Source organism: Rana temporaria, chromosome 1 (genome assembly GCF_905171775.1).
Source record: "Rana temporaria chromosome 1, aRanTem1.1, whole genome shotgun sequence".
Lineage (NCBI taxonomy): Eukaryota > Metazoa > Chordata > Amphibia > Anura > Ranidae > Rana > Rana temporaria.
In genome coordinates this window covers 621,661,244-621,679,152 of record NC_053489.1, presented here as the reverse complement: position 1 = coordinate 621,679,152, position 17,909 = coordinate 621,661,244, and the positions used below count along the sequence as shown (strand labels likewise).

The window sequence follows — 17,909 nt, the reverse complement described above, 5'->3', positions numbered from 1 at the left end:
ATATATATATATATATATATATATATATATATATATATATACATATACATACATACACACACACGTACACACACACGCATGCATACACACACACACACACACACACACACATATATATTTTTTTTTAAATAATTTACAAATTTTTGGTTAATTAATACAATACAGTTTATTTTAGCAGAAAGTACGATTTAGTCTTCACAATGTCAGACATTATGAAAAAAGCTGGTTTAAAAAAAAAAAAAGTTAAAACTTTTTTAAAGTTACATATTAAGTGAACTGTTCTAATTTTTGATTTTCAATTATGTTATAACTTAAAGGTGTATTCAGCTTTGAATTCCAAGCAAAGCATGGAAGAAAGAGGTAGCGATTAGTCGGTATTTAAGGTTACAAGTTTGACCATTGTTTTTTTTTTTTTTTTTACTCCAACATTTATTTTGCAAGTTGGGTCATTTGTTTTTCCGTGCCCTGTTGGCTGGCCATTGTTAGACGTTGCCACCGTTTGGCATAATGCTCTATTTTATCTTAGTTTTTCAGTTGTTTTGTCTGAAAACAGTGTAACTCCAACAATGATGTTGTAGTAGGTTATCTGATGTAACATTCTTTAAAAAAAAAAAGAAGAAGAATGGTATCTAATGTAAACAAAACATTTACATAGAATTCACTATGGGACTTCTAAATAAATCTTATAAACTGATCTTTCCAATCCCTAGTCACATCTCGTTACATCCTCATTTAGCTTCAATCTCAAGTTATCCTGCCACTACACCATCATTGAAAGGAGCCTATATTAGGTTGAGTTCAGAAAGGTACAATAACATACATGGATTTTAATGTTGATTTTTTTTTCTCTTCCACCCCCCACCCCCCTCCCCATCTATTAAAAATGTAATAATAAAAAGTTCAAACGCTGTGGAATTCAGAAGATTAGGACTCTGAGGAAGCAGTGGTGGGGCCATACAAACTGTATGTGTCGTCTTTTAAAACTCTGCATGGGACAGAGTGGCTTTCTGATGAGGTAAGGGATTAACACTAATAGAAATTAGTTAAATATATTTAATAGTAATATTTTAATAAATATTTTATTTTACAGGTCATTGATGCATACATATGGCATGTAATTGCACATTATCGAGTAAGTGTAACGTGCTTGTATGTTTAATTTATATGTTCATTGCACTATAATAAAGTATTCTCACTTTAATTCGTTTCAAACAGCTACCGGTTCACCAGATATGCGCCAGTGCTGCTACGTCCTTATTTATTGGTGAAATGTCAAGACTTGGAAAGGTTAGTTGTCTGTTCTGTCCTAATTTTATATATTTTAATGATTAAAAAACTTTCTCTTTGGTTAGGTTAAAGAAATGCCTAAGTTATATATTATTTTATTTTTTTTAAAACAGAGGCCATTTCCAGAGGAGGATATGTGGATTTGCCCATTTAACCATAAGAGTCATTGGATTTTGATGGTAGATTATTTATTTCAATATTTAATATATGTCATGCAATGGCAACATATTGGTATAATACAAACTGATACTGATGCAGCACCCATAATTTGGCTGCATCTTAAAGTTCAACAATCAGATGCTATGGTCTATTTTAAAGGGTTATTACAGGCAAAACATTTTTTTTAGATATCAAGTTGCTCCAGAATATAAATTTTTTAAAAAAAATCGTAATCCTTCCAATAGTTATCTGCGGTATTAGAATTGTTCTTTTCTGTCCAACGGCTCTGTGATGATGTAACGTCTCGGAGCTGTCCATGGTAGGAGCAAATCCCCCATAGCAAACCTATCCTGCACTGGACAGTTCCTAAGTTAGACTGAACCCAACAAGTTCACTTAAGCAGCTTATAACTTTTGAAAGGACTAAGATTTTTTAATAGAAGTAATTTACAAATCTGTTTAGATTTCTTAAGACAGTTGAGAGATTATATATGTATATATATATATATATATATATATAGATATAGATATATATATATATATATATATATATATATATATATATATATATATAGATATATATATATATATATATATAGATATATATATATATATATATATATATATATAGATATATATATATATATATATATATATATATATATATATATATATATATATAGATATATATATATAGATATATATATATATAGATATATATATATATATATAATTTTTTTTTTTTATTATTATATTATATATATTTTTTTGTTTTTTTTGTTTTTTACTGGAATAAACCTTTGAGACATTTCTAGCAGTCTTCCAGAGGAGATGAAAGACATAATCTATTATAGTACAAGAAATGTTAAAACAAGTTTTGAATTAAATGTGCAGCTATGAGGTATTATTGTAAAATGTAAACAGGTTCAACTAGTAAAGATGTATTACTAGGGAATAGATCCTTGCATATCTGGCGCAAGGAGGATTAACGTCTTTCTCTGCTCCTATGTGTTTTACTTAAACAACATAACCCATAACCACTCTCACCTGTTCACATGACTGGGGGGGGGGGGGTTGGTTGCCTACACAATGTTTATTCAAATTACTTTCATGTTGTATAAGTGTAAAATAGAAAAACAGTACAATTAATAACTTATTCATATGTATAATTTAGATTTCATGGGCAAAGTTGTGTAATTGTTAATATAATATTTCAGATCGTAAGGAAGTCACAAAAGGAGCTCCTACTGATGGATCCACTCGGCAATGAAGATTACTATGCGTCAATCCTTAAACCAAACTGGAGGTAAAATAAATAAATAAATAAAAAATATATAGAGAGAGTGAGAGATATTATAGCTATCAGTATATATATATATATATATATATATATATATATATATATATATATATATATATATATATATATATATATATATATATATATATATATATATATAATTAATTTTTGTATTAATATTATATTTGTTATTTTTCAATAATCAGAAAAATAAAGTTTCATATATATAATATATTATTATTTTTAATTGTTTAAAGTGTATTCTTGGGTGATTATGCCAAGCAGGAAGAGGAAAACCAGTGGGAAATTAAGAAGATGAAGCACAAGAAGCAGAAGGATTCTAGTAGCTGCGGCGTTTTGATATTGATGGTAGAAAACATTATAATTATTTTTTTATGATTTTATTTTTATTTATTTTTTAAGTTTAATAGTAGCATTTACAATTTTTTTTTTCTTTCACAGTTTGCAAAGCACTATCTGCTGTACATTCCGGTGACACTGGTGGAGACATCTTCTGAATTTATTAAAAAAGCAAGGATGGACATAGCTAGTTCTCTTCTCCTGTATTCCATGTTAGTAATACATGAAATATATCAAGAAATTTATTAATTCATTATAAAATGACAGTCAAATCATTTAGTTGTACTAGGATTCTCTTCAACTTTTAATTATGATATTATTTTTTCATAGGGAGAAAATAGGAACAAGAATTTCCTGGACTTGAAGGATGCTATATGTCCTCCACTTGGATAAACCTTGTGATCTTCTCTTTTCTTGTAACTTCCTTTTGTAACTTCCTTCCCCTCAAAAGACCTGTTAGTCTGCCTTTAAAATGTCCACCTCCACTCCATTTATTATCCTAAATTAGATGCACCTGTTTGAGGTCATTAGCTGCATAAAGACACCTGTCCACTCCATACAATCAGTAAGAATCCAACTACTAACATGGCCAAGACCAAAGAGCTGTCCAAAGACACTAGAGACAAAATTGTACACCTCCACAAGGCTGGAAAGGGCTACGGGGAAATTGCCAAGCAGCTTGGTGAAAAAAGGTCCACTGTTGGAGCAATCATTAGAAAATGGAAGAAGCTAAACATGACTGTCAATCTCCCTCGGACTGGGGCTCCATGCAAAATCTCACCTCGTGGGGTCTCAATGAAAAAAAACTTGTGACATAGGTGTCTTGACTGAGCAGCAGTAGTAATAGTAGACAATACAGTGTCAAAGAACTTGGGCAAGAGGTGCCATGATGAACAGCAGTGGTAATAGTAGTATAGAGTGGCAAATAACTTGTGACATAGGTGTCTTGACTGAGCAGCAGTAGTAGTAGTAGTAGACAATACAGTGTCAAATCACTCGGGAAAGAGGTGCCATGAACAGCAGCAGCAGCAGTGGTAATAGTAGTATAGAGTGGCAAATAACTTGTGACACAGTTGTCTTGACTGAGCATCAGCAGTAGTAGTACAAGACAATATAGTGTCAAATCACTCGGGCAAGAGATGCCATGAACAGCAGCAGTGTGCCAAGAGGTGCCATCAGCAGCTGCAGTAGTAATAGAAAGTGGCAAATCTCTGACAAAAGGTGACAGCAGCAGTATGAGTAATATATCGGTACATAATCACTCAGCCTTTTGGCATTAGCAGTAGGAACCCATATGGTGGCAAAATTACAAAAGCTTGAAGTTGCAGTAGCATGGTGATTAAATTTGAAAAGCAGAATGACACAGGCCTTAAGTAGCTGTAGCCTGACTATACCATAGTGCCTCATAATTTAAACGTTTGATTAACGTCATTTCTATGCCATCCGTGACTTTTTAAATTCATGATGAGCAATTACTTTTCAAAATAATGTGGCAGCAGCATCAGGACTCCTTATAGTGGCTTAATGACACAGCATGGAAATATTTATGCCCTTAACACTACCTGCCCACTATGAGTTTCAAAGGTATACAGTGAGGAAAATAAGTATTTGAACACCTGTCTATCAACCAAAAATCTTGAGCCTCAAAGACCTGTTAGTCTGCCTTTAAAATGTCCACCTCCACTCCACCTCCACTTGAGGTCATTAGCTGCATAAAGAGTGACACCTGTCCACCTTATACAATCAGCAAGAATCGAACTACTAACATGGCCAAGACCAAAGAGCTGTCCAAAGACACTAGAGACAAATTTGTACACCACCACTAGGCTGGAAAGGGCTACGGAGAAATTGCCAAGCAGCTTGGTGAAAAAGGGTCCACTGTTGGAGCAATCATTAGAAAATGGAAGAAGCTAAACATGACTGTCAATCTCCCTCGGACTGGGGCTCCATGCAAAATCTCACCTCGTGGGGTCTCAATGATCCCAAGAAAAGTGAGAAATCAGCCCAGGACTACACGGGAGGAGCTGGTCAATGACCTGAAAAGAGCTGGGACCACCGTTTCCAAGGTTACTGTTGGTAATACACTAAGACGTCATGGTTTGAAATCATGCATGGCACGGAAGGTTCCCCTGCTTAAACCAGCACATGTCAAGGCCCATCTTAAGTTTGCCAATGACCATTTGGATGATCCAGAGGAGTCATGGGAGAAAGTCATGTGGTCAGATGAGACCAAAATAGAACTTTTTGGTCATAATTCCACTAACCGTGTTTGGAGGAAGAAGAATGATGAGTACCATCCCTACTGTGAAGCATGGGGGTGGTAGCATCATGCTTTGGGGGTGTTTTTCTGCACATGGGACAGGGCGACTGCACTGTATTAAGGAGAGGATGACCGGGGCCATGTATTGCGAGATTTTGGGCAACAACCTCCTTCCCTCAGTTAGAGCTTTGAAGATGGGTCGAGGCTGGGTCTTCCAACATGACAATGACCCGAAGCACACAGCCAGGATAACCAAGGAGTGGCTCTGTAAGAAGCATATCAAGGTTCTGGCGTGGCCTAGCCAGTCTCCAGACCTAAACCCAATAGAGAATCTTTGGAGGGAGCTCAAACTCCGTGTTTCTCAGCGACAGCCCAGAAACCTGACTGATCTAGAGAAGATCTGTGTGGAGGAGTGGGCCAAAATCCCTCCTCCAGTGTGTGCAAACCTGGTGAAAAACTACAAGAAACGTTTGACCTCTGTAATTGCAAACAAAGGCTACTGTACCAAATATTAACATTGATTTTCTTAGGTGTTCAAATACTTATTTGCAGCTGTATCATACAAATAAATAGTTTAAAAAATCATATATTGTGATTTCTGGATTTTTTTTTTTATTTTATTATGTCTCTCACAGTGGACATGCACCTACGATAACAATTTCAGACCCCTCCATGATTTCCAAGTGGGAGAACTTGCAAAATAGCAGGGTGTTCAAATACTTATTTTCATCACTGTATATATTGCTTTGTTGCCATTTATTCACTCTATTTAGTTAAAGGGGTATTCCAGGCCAGTGGTGTAGTGTTATGGCAGTTTTATTGTATTTAGCGTTGATTTGTTTTAGCGCAGTTTTAGTGTATACATTTTATTGGTATATATTATTGGTATGATTGATCATATTTGATTTATTTTTACACGTGTATAAACAATAAAAAGGGCCTTTTATTATTTGATGTCATTATTGCATTACTTCATGGGTATTGTGAAAACATGTAGGACAGAAGTGCTGTTAAAAAAGTACATGGAGCCTTGCCTTGTGCCTAAGCAAGTGTCAGAGTCCCCCCGGGAGCATGAGTGCGTTACATCGGGAGGAGACATCCACTACTACCACTATCATGGCGTACTGTGACCCGCTGGTGCATTGCCGTAAGGAAAATCACAATCTAAGGCACGCCCGCGGATCACATTAACCAGCGCATTGGGTTAATGTGAGCCGCAGGCGTGTCATCTATAATCCCCGCCCCATCCCCAATTAAGCTTCAGGTCATGTTAGTGTGACCCGCAAGCACATGATGTTAATGTTTAACTTAAAAAAAAAAAAAATACCTGTGTGGTTACCTGTCTTTTGATTTTCTGACAGATACCAACCATACAGCAACAGCCTGACGTTAACAGGGTGGGCGAGGACCATTGTTACTGGCCCTCCCCAGCCTAAATAACGTCAGCCTGTTACCGCCTAGGCCCAGGAGCGCCATATTTGGCGCTTTGGGCCTGTTGGTAGAGGCTCTTCCCGGCACCCCTGTGGTGGTGGATACCGGGGTAATAATTGGGGGTTAGCGCTAGCTGTTTTTGGGGCTAACGGTAAGCCCCGACTTAGTAATGGACTCCGTCTACAAGACGGCTTCCACTACTAAGCCTGTAAAGTAATAATAAAAAAAAAAACACACACACACACACACACACACACACACACACACAAGTTAAAACATTTTTATTAGGAAAAACACTCCCCAACAACCCTCGTTCTGTGCTGTGACGTCTTCTTCTTCTTCTGTGCTGTGACGTCTTCTTCTTCTCTTCTCCCGATGTTGACACGTCGCCTCTTCTCGCTGCAATGACAGGTGCGCGGCTTGCATCTGACTTATATAGGCCTCACAGTCCCATCATGCTCCGTACCTACCCACGTGGGTAGGTACCGGAGCATGATGGGACTGTGAGGCCTATATAAAAGTCAGATGCAAGCCGCGCACCTGTCATTGCAGCGAGTAGAGGCGACGTGTCAACATCGGGAGAAGAGAAGAAGAAGACGTCACAGCACAGAAGAAGACGTCACAGCACAGAAGAAGAAGACAGCACAGAAGAAGAAGACGACGTTCAGCCCTGAAGGAGAAGGCACCGGACAGCGGGAGGAAGAACCGGGGTGCGCCGAGTCGAGAGCGGCGAACATAGAAGAAGAAGACCCCCGGAGAGTGGAGAAGACCCCCCCGGATAGCGGAAGAAGAAGCCCCCCCTGAGAAGCACACCACCCCCCGCCGAAGACGTCGGAGGAAACCCGCCGGGGGGTGGGCGCTTTTATAAAAGCGACACCCCCCCCCGGCGGTGGAAGAGAACCAGACGGCGGCAAAGAAGAGCGGCCCCCACCCGAAGACGTCAAAGAAGAAGCCCCCCCTGGTAAAAAAAAGCTAAAGAAGACAGGGGGTGCCTCCGGAGCAGAAAAATAAATTATTTTAAAAACCCTTGTGTCGTGTTTATTAACTTTAACATTTTTCCTCCAGGTGAATGGGTAGGGGTACGATGTACCCCATATCCATTCACTTAGGGTGGGGGGCCGGTATCTGGGGGCCCCCTTATTAAAGGAGGCTCCCAGATTCCGATAAGCCTCCCGCCCTTATACCCCGACAACCAACGGCCAGGGTTGTCGGGAAGGGGCCCTGTCCTCATCAACATGGGGACAGGGTACTCTGGGGTGGGGGGGCCCCGCAGTGCGCCCCCTGCCCCAGAGCACCCAACCCCCCCATGTTGAGGGCATGCAGCCTGGTACGGCTCAGGAGGGGGGGGGGCGCTCGCTCGTCCCCACTCCTTTCCTGGCCGGCCAGCGTGCTTTGGATACGGGTCTGGTATGGATTGTAGGGGGACCCCCTACGCCGTTTTTTCAGCGTAGGGGGGGTCTCCTTACAACCCATACCAGACCTAAGGGCCCGGTATGCTCCTGAGGGGGGAACCCATGCCGGATTTTTATTTAAAATCCGGCGGGGACTTCCCCCTCAGGATTCATAACAAACGCCGCACACGTGTAGAATTGGCGGGAATCCAAGTCGGATCTCCCGTCGCTTCTATGACGTGCTTGCTGGAATGTGCTTGTACTATTCCAGCGCGAGTGCGAGATGTCGGCACCCTGTCGCCGAGAATCAGCGCAATGCCGTCGTGCTAAAAACACATTCTCGGAGGCAGGCACTGTAGCAATTGCCATCAGAAAAAATCCAGACATCAGAGGTTATTCCAATGGATTAAATGAATACAAAATCAGCCTATACGCAGATGATGCCCTTGTCTTCCTCACAGAACCACAATTATCGATACCTGTTCTTCTAAAGATACTGAACTCTTTTCACAATATTTCTGGCCTAAAAATTAACACGAATAAATGCTCAATCCTCCCAATAAATATTCCTATAGACACACAAAACCTTTTACGACTCAATTTCCCCTTTATATGGTGTCCACACTCCATTAGATACTTAGGAGTCAATGTCACACCCTCACATAATCAATTATACAAAGCCAATTATCTTCCAATCTTTTCACACCTAAGTTCTCTCCTTAAAACATGGTCCTCATACTACATCTCCTTTCTCGGTAGGATATGTGCAATAAAAATGAATATCATCCTCAAACTACTATATTATTTTCGCGCCCTCCCTATCAACTTATCAAAAACCAAATTAGAATCAGTTCAACGTACTATTAATAAATTCATTTGGGCTGATAAAAAACCTAGATACAGTTATGTTCTTATGCATAGGCCTCAATCGAAGGGTGGATTAGGCCTCCCTAACCTATGGCAATATTTTCTTGCCGCTAGGCTGTCCCAACTCTCACAATGGTTCTCCCCATCCCAAAATATACCCTGGAAAGTCTTTGAATCCACCTCAATTCTTCCCTATCACCTTCAAGGCTTACCTTGGTCCAACTATGTCCTGTACCATAAACATCTGAAACGTAACATGATAGTTGCTCATCTATTCCAACTTTGGCAAAAAATTAAAGACTCGTATCTCCTATCCTCGACCATATCTCCTCTCACTTCCTTTTTGGGGGACCCCAGATTCCACTTGGCCTTTACCAACAGACCCCTGTTCACGTTATGGATAGACAATAATCTTACCACACTAAATTCTCTACAATCCAAATGGGTCTTTAAATTCTTTCATACTTTACAGAAAGAATATAACCTCCCCCCCCATAGAATACATGAACTACCAACTAATTAAATCCTTCTACTCACGACATTTTTCACTTTCCTCACACTCTACTAATACTTTATTTGAAAGAATTTGTCTAACATCCTCCAGAGACAAGGGAATGATTTCCAGACTATATCACTACCTTAGCAACCTTAATTAACAGGAGAAATCTAACCCGATGCTCCGTTGGGAGAAAGATCTTGATTGTTCCTTTTCAGCAGACTCATGGTACTCCATGTCTGAAAACCTTCAAAAATGTAATAAAGCAATCTCATTTAGAGATACTCCAGTAAAGCTCTTTTCTAGGTGGTACCTCACACCCTCCAAATTACATTCATTTTACCCCTCAATATCTACCAATTGTTTTAGAGGTTGCTCAGAACAAGGCACGTTATTACATACATTTTGGAGCTGCCCTTTTCTAGACCAAATATGGCGTGCGGCAACATCTAGATTTGAGTCATCCTATGGTCATAAAATCTCTCTTACTCCACAAATCTGTCTTTTGTATGCAGCAATTCCAGATATACCAACTTCACACATGAGATTATTCCATTCCCTATGCAGCTCGATCCAATGGATGATCGCCCTTAATTGGAAATCTAATACTATCCTTTGGTCACAAGTATTGGAGAGAATGGAAGTTTATAAGATTTGAGAAAATATATCATACCTTAAATGACAACCTCCATATTTACAACTCTAAATGGTCGAATTGGACCATAATACTTAATATTCTTCTCCTCTCCCTTCCCCTTTTCTTTACCATCACTACCCATACCACTTAAGATATTACTAGATTGCAATACATTTAAATACTGCTACCTGTTTATTATTACCTTTACTGTAGTATAACGATGATTACTTTGTCTGAATGATATACTATGTACTATTCTACTGACTTTCTATTATTGATTACATTGTCATTATATTTGTGCAACCTTTCATTATTATTACAATAAAAGTTTGTAAACAAAAAAAAACCCACCTTCCTTCCTGTATATACTAGTACCATCCACCCCTTCTATATACACATACTGTACATCCTCCAAAGTGCACATTTGATGGGCAGTTGTCTGCGCTTTATGTGATAAGGACTAAGCCCCTCCCCTTCATGACATTTTCAAAAAGGGGCGGAGCATGGGTGACCTTAAAATGATGCCCCCCCTGAAAAAAGTTCTGCTGACACTCATGATCCGTACATTAATATTTCAATAATGTTTATCACAATGGCTTTGTATATATTAAGATTATAGAAAACTGAAAACAGTCTTCAGGTCGTTTTTTGACTCACAAGCTTCGTACTTTGCTTTAGAGTAATGCATATGCTCAAAGTGATGAAGAAATTGTTACCAATTCCAACGAGTACATTCCCAAATGTGAAACTGAAGAATTTGAGGTGGGTTTTAAAGACCATTATTTAAAGTCAACATTTTTAAATCTTAGTACAAGAATGCACTGTAAAAAGGTAAATTTAAACAGTAGCAAGTATTCAAACAAACAATCACTCTCATTAGATTGCTTACTTTTACCATCCTTACATTAAATATTTAAATAAATGTTTATTACTATGAATAAGGCGCTTTACTTTTACTAGTAGGAGCTTCTGAATGTATAAACATGTTCAGCCGATTAGTGGTGTACTTGGGAATGAAAATAGTACTCTACAAAACATATTAATTTAAATTGGACAGTACTTGACAAAATTAGGAGCCTTGGTGACCAGTCATTAGCCATGCAATATTTTTTAGGGAAAATAAATAAAGGTGTATGCATATAGATATATGCAGACTAGACTAGTCAAAAAGCTAAGATCTGGAAGTAATAATATGCAGAGAGACCTATTATTTTCTGGGATTTGTTGAGCTATGAACATTGCTGATCAGACATAATGATTCTGTAAATCATAGGATTTGACAGAAGATATAAATGAAACTGGCAAGTTTCCTTCTTTGAAGCAAGTTACCTTTAAAAAGGATGAAGAATGGAATCTATACATCAACACCATTAAAAAAACAGTTCCTACTATTTTAAGGTCGACCCACATGAGTGGAAAAAATTGAGGTCTAATCAAACCGGACATCATTTTAATAATATGGATTGGACAAATGTCATATCAAAAAGAAATTCGTGGACAATATCCTTTTTGTAGTTTGGCATTTGCATGGCACAAAGTTAAGGAAATTGGGTCAACAAAACGTGGATTTTTATTTAATTGTGCAGGTTATTGCACATTTAGTGACTGCTCACTTAAAGTTAAAGTAACAATTCCAACAGTGAAACAACTGCAAGCCAAAGTGGAATTTTCTGGTTATGTGGCAAGACACAATCGTCAGGAACTGCGTACAAGACCAATTCGTGGTGAACAAAGACATGTCAGTGCTAGAACATTACAGTCACAGTTACCGAGACAAAAATATCTGAAAGATCTTTTGACATTAGAGAATGATGTGTACGAATCAGGAAATCGAGATGAAGCTCCATCAATCTCCTTCAATATTAAAGAATCTTTCTTGGGAGCACAGGAAAACAGAGCAGATTCAAATGAAATGTTAAGTTTGTTAAAAATGGCAGAAGAAAAAAGTAACGAAGAGACAGATGTTTTGCAAAAAGTCCTCCTGGTGCCAATGGGTGTAATGCTATGGTCAAGATGTAGCATAAAAATCTTCCATGACAGTTGTAAAGAGGACATTGTATGCCCTGGGCATTGGGAGGCCGGGGGAAACTTTTGCACACTCATTGTAAGATCTGGGCTGTGGTGAGGCGCAGACTTAAATTGCACCCTACTCATTCCCTTATGGGATAACTCCTGCTTACCTGAATTGCTAACTGTTCCAGACCATGTCCTATGGCTTAATCATGGGGTGACCTTGTCGGATGTCTATATTGGATCTACTCTGAAGTCTTTCCAACAGCTTAGGGAGGGATTTGGCCTTCCACACTCCATGCACTTTTGTTTCCTTCAGCTCCGCCACGCTCTCCAGTCCCAGTTTCGTGATGATCCTCCTAAATTTGAACCGAATGATTATTCTTGACAGGATGATGGGACAGGATCCACATAAACTTATTTCGATATTTTAGGAGTCCCTGTTCCTTCCCGGTGCGGTGGCCCTTGCCTATACTTTGAAGGATCGCTGGGCTGGGGACGTGGGGGAGATGGAGGATGATGAATGGGAGGATGCACTGGATACATGTAAGAAAGTCGCTGTCAGACTCTCTGACCACCTTGTACAGATGTATATTTTGCATAGGTCTTACTTGACTCCCATTCGTTTAGCCAAGTACAAGCCTGACCATAACCCTCTGTGCCCCAGGTGTGATAGCCCAAATAGCACCTTTTTCCACCTCCTCTGGTCATGCCCCGTGATACAGGACTATTGGTCCCACATAGTGCGGTTTATACACGATGAGATGGGTTCTCCACTGACGCTTTGCCCTAAACAATGTCTATTGGGTGTGTTCCCAGACCCGGAAGCTGACAGATTTCATAAACTATTTTTGCAAGAGTCACTGTTTATTGCCAGATTATTAATTGCGAGAAAATGGTTGCAGGTCTCACCACCGACACCTCAGAAATGGATCTCGGCGGTCAACGCTGTTTTGCCTTATAAGAGGGAGATCTATGTGCATAGGGGCTGTCCAACTAAATTCAACAAGATTTGGGATTCTTGGATGGGCAATGCGGCCACATGTGGTGAGGGACCGGCTGCTGTTTAGTATTTCCACCATTAATGTTTATTATGATTCAGAGCAATGTGCTATGTGAAGCCTAGATGTACGCCAGTCTTTGTAGCTTTCTGTTTTTATTCTGTTCATTGTATTTACATTGTTATTGTCATTCTTCAGAATAAACACCACGTTCTTTGTAAAAAAAAAAAAAAGGGAGGACATTGTATATATTGATGCTACAGGTAGCATAATTAAACGAAGTGGAAAGAAGTCTCCATATTATATTTATGAACTTGTTGTTTGTAATCCAAAAAAAGGTGCTTCTCCCATTCCTGTTGCTACATATGTCACCTGTGATCACACTACAGTATCTGTCCAATACTTTCTCAATGTCTTTCGAACAGATGATGTAAGAATTTATGGAAAAAAAAATTGTTTCTAAACCAAAAAGCAACATTTTTTTTTTTTTTTTTTTTTATATAGTGCATCAAAATTCCTGTAGCTGTACAAGATCATAAATAACAATCTTGATAGACAGACCTTTTTTACATTATAGAATTTCACTCGTGATAACAGGACGCAAGGAATCATGGAAAAAGGTCAATGGGATTTGAAGCACATCAGGCTTCAGCGAAGAAGATTTGCAAGACTGGATGATTTTGTGTTATCATACCAAGAAGCCCATTTGTCACTTTTAAGGGAGTTTAACCACTTGAGATCCGCGCTAAAGACGAAAGACGTCCACAGCGCGGCTCTCAAGTGCCGGGTGGAGGTCTTTGGACGTCTTCTGTCAAGGAGAGAAGAGACCGATCTTTGTCCCTTGTACATAGGAACACAGCATCGGTCACCTCCCCCAGTCAGTCCCCTCCCCCCACACAGTTAGAACACACCCAGGATACACATTTAACCCCTTCACTGCCAGTCACATTTATACAGTAATTAGTGCATTTTAATAGCACTGTTCGCTGTATAAATGTGAATGGTTCCAAAATTGTGTCAAAAGTGTCCGATTTGTCCGCTGCAATATCGCAGGCCTGACAAAGAAAAAAAAAAAAAAAAAAAAAAAAATCGCAGATCACCACCATTACTAGTAAAAAAAAAAAAAATCTATCTACTGTTTTGTAGGCGCTATAGAATACGTATCGGCCTAAACCGAGGGAATTTTTTTTTTTTTTAATGGGATATTATTATAACAAAAACTAAAAAATATTGGCCCAGATTCAGGTAGATTTGCCCATTAGTTGCACATGTGAAGAGCAGCTGATTTGCTCTGCGCTGGGGCAAATTGGAAAGATTGCCACCTGATTCAGGATTCCTTTTGTCTGCCAACTTGCACCTTTGTAAGGCAAAAATCAGGGCGTAAGGCAGCGCAAGTGCAAGTGGGTGTGCCCTTTGCAAATGATCTTTTTTACACTCAGCAGTGGTTTGCGCCTATTTTCAGGGCAAATTCTGCCCAGCTGCTTGCACTGAGCAAATAAATAGGGGCAGACCTGCGCAAGGTCCTGTGCAAAATTACATCCTGCTTTTCCCAAACCCCCCCCCCCCCCCCTGAGCAAGGTAATTTTGCCCTTTTTGCTGATATGGCACCTCCTCATGAAAAAAAAAAAAAGAAAAGATAATTTTATAGCTTCAGGGATGGAGATACTTCTTGCGGCACTCACGCGCCATAGTGATGTGCTGTATGGTGCCCAGCGGCAGCACTCCACTGTAGCCCAAAGGAGGGCTATCTATGATGGCATTACCCTGGACATAAATGCCCTGGGTAATGAAGAAAGGACGTGGGAGGACATTCAAAAGAAGTTGAATGACATGCGGCGTAGGGTCCGGGATAAGCTTGTGCTTATCCGTAAGCATACGAGTGGCACAGGAGGAGGACCACCCTGCAAGATCCGTCTAAATCCTGATGAGGAGGTGATCGCGCAAAGTCTAGCGCTGGAGCAGGTGGAGGGAGTCCCAGGCTACGACTCCACTGTTGGGGACTGGTAAGTTTTTTGTTTTCATATTTGCTGTGTATCATGGGAGGGGGTAGAAGTGAACATATGAGGGGGTAGAAGGGAACATGTAACAAGTTTTTTGTTTTCATATTTGCTGTGTATCATGGGAGGGGGTAGAAGTGAACATATGAGGGGTAGAAGGGAACATGTAACAAGTTTTTTGTTTTCATATTTGCTGTGTATCATGGGAGGGGGTAGAAGTGAACATATGAGAAGTGTGTTGCTCCAGCAACATGTGTTTTTTTGTGTCATCCACAGGTGGTGATGATGAAGCTGGGCCGTCGTCGGCTGCGGGGCGACCCACGCCATCCCCACATGAGCATGGGGTCCAGTCAGGCCCCATGGACATACTAGCCATGTTTGTTGAGGAGGAGATTTTACCAAGGCCAAGTATGGAGGAGGAAGTGGTGGAGGAGTAATTTATCCTCAACCTGGAGGACTTTGGCTACCTCCAGGAGGATCCCACCATCCCTGACCAACCCACCACCCCCCCGACCATCACGTCATCCCCCTCCAGGGCAAGCCCCTCCAGTGTCCCCCCCTCCAGTGTGGTTCCCCTCCCCTTCTTCTCCCTCTGTTCATGCCCCAGCCTCTCCTCCTCCCAGGAAGGCACTTTCAAAAACGAGGGGCGTACCCTCCAGCCTCCGTCAAGGTCTGCAGGAGGAGCAGGCCGGCAGACCCGCCATCTAGGGGCCATGGTGGTAGATCTGAGGCGGGTGGCGGACAGCCTGGCATCCTCCTCCTCCTCTGTTGAGCAAGCCCTCACCCTGCATGCTGACCGGGAGAAAAAAATTGCAGAGAGCCTGGAGGAAGTCAGTGTGAACTGTTCAGCCATGGTGACCTGCATGGTTGACCAGCAGGGCGCCACCGCTTTACTGACAGCGGAGGTGAGCAGGTTGGCAGGTGCGGTGGAGGCCAACACTGCTGCTGTGCGTGAGGAGGGGAGACTTACCCGGCGTCACCACCGGAACGTCACCACCCGGCAAATGCGCATGTTGGCCCAGACCAACACCGTCCTCACCCGCCTGGCCAACGCCATGGAGGGCATGCAGGCACCACCTGCCAGGAGTGTTGAAGTAGGGGGTTGATGCTCCTCCCCCCCCTCCATCCCCACCCCATGCTTCATCTCCACCACAGGCTCAACCACGGAGACTGAGGAGCCAGAGCCGGGGCACCCTTGGGCTCAGATTATGAGTTTTTGATTCTTTTGTATATGCTCAAAGTTTGAGTTTTTATTTTATTTTGTAGTCCCTACACACGGTGAGGAGTGTATACTACAGTGTGACTGGTGTGTGAATGGGGGGGGGTGTCACTCCTGCTGGAAAAGGGGTGTCACCCTCTGCCATGTGAAAGGTGTATGAATGGACAGCAACATAATTGGAGCCTTGACGCGGCGTTGCTGCTCCCTAATACCATGTGGTATCGTTGGGTCTAATCCAATTTTGGGTGCATGTGGGGTGTGTGTTCTAGGGACCACAGTGGTGTGCACGCATGCATTCTACTTGTGACATGATTAATGTGTGTGTTTAACGTGAAAAGAGATGTTCCACGAGACCACTCCTGATTGCTCTTCCCTCAGTAGACCGGGTAGAGTTTCTTAGGGGGGGGGGATTGCGTGGTTCAGGGGTCAGGTCATCACGTATGTCAATCTGCATGCCCCTTCTCTCGGCAAAGTTATGCAGAATACAACATGCCCCGATGATCTGGCATACAAAGTTGGGTGAATACAACAGGGTCCCCCCGGATTTATCCAGACATCTGAAACGGGATTTAAGGATGCCAAATGTGCGTTCCACCACTGCACGGGTACGTGCGTGAGCTTCATTAAAACTTTCCTCTCCTGGGGTTTGGGGGTTCCGGAATGGGGTCATCATATGGGGTCCCAGGGCATATGCAGAGTCACCTGGAAGGGAAAAGACAGAAGGATGTTAGTCATGCATGTGCCCCTCGTGATGTCTGCATCATGGGGGGGGACAGTCATACCTGACACCCATGTCACTCACCAATCAGCCAGCTGTCTCCATACATGTTCTGGTCAAACTCGGTTGGGATGGGGCTCTGACGGTAGATAAAACTGTCATGGCTGGACCCGGGGTGTTTGGCACGGACATGCCATATGAGGCCATGGGCATCCACGATCACCTGGACATTTATGGAATGCCAGTGCTTCCTGTTACAGTAGATATGCTCTAGGTGACGGGGGGGCCGTAGTGCCACATGGGTACAATCAATTGCACCCACAGTGCGTGGGAATCTGTCTATTGAATAGAAATCGGTGATTGCCTTCTGCCGCAGGTCATCCGTGGTTGGTTTGATAAATTGGTTGGCCATGCGCCAGAGTATTGCAGGGATCACTTGGTGGACACACCTGCTCATGCTGGATTGGGACATCCCAGCCACCATTCCACCTGTGCGCTGAAATGATCCACTTGCCAAAAAATGCAGGGTTGCCACGACCTTCACCAGTGGCTGCACTGCCTGTCCCCGATGGGTCGGGCTGCTGATGTCATCCTGCAGGATTCTTGCCAATTCAAGGATTACTTCAGGGCTGAATCGAAACATGCGATACACCTCAATATCACTCATGTCAAAGATGTTGTGGCGCAATCTGTATACCCTCTCCCGTGCCCTCCTACGAGTCGGTTCACTCAATAAGATAGCAAGAACCATAGCTGCCCCTGGCATGTTGCCGCACA

General features: G+C 41.5%; 2 long non-coding RNA genes across 2 annotated transcripts; both read left to right on the top strand.

The window, feature by feature from the left end:
- Window positions 1–620: 620 nt before the first annotated feature.
- LOC120924385 lies at window positions 621–1,407 on the top strand. Its single transcript, XR_005746363.1, has 3 exons — window positions 621–1,015; window positions 1,091–1,132; window positions 1,216–1,407. It is a non-coding gene; the product is annotated as an uncharacterized LOC120924385 (long non-coding RNA).
- A 1,599-nt stretch (window positions 1,408–3,006) lies between these two features.
- LOC120924386 lies at window positions 3,007–3,620 on the top strand. The gene is made up of 3 exons (XR_005746364.1): window positions 3,007–3,114; window positions 3,208–3,317; window positions 3,436–3,620. It is a non-coding gene; the product is annotated as an uncharacterized LOC120924386 (long non-coding RNA).
- The last annotated feature ends 14,289 nt before the right edge of the window (window positions 3,621–17,909 follow it).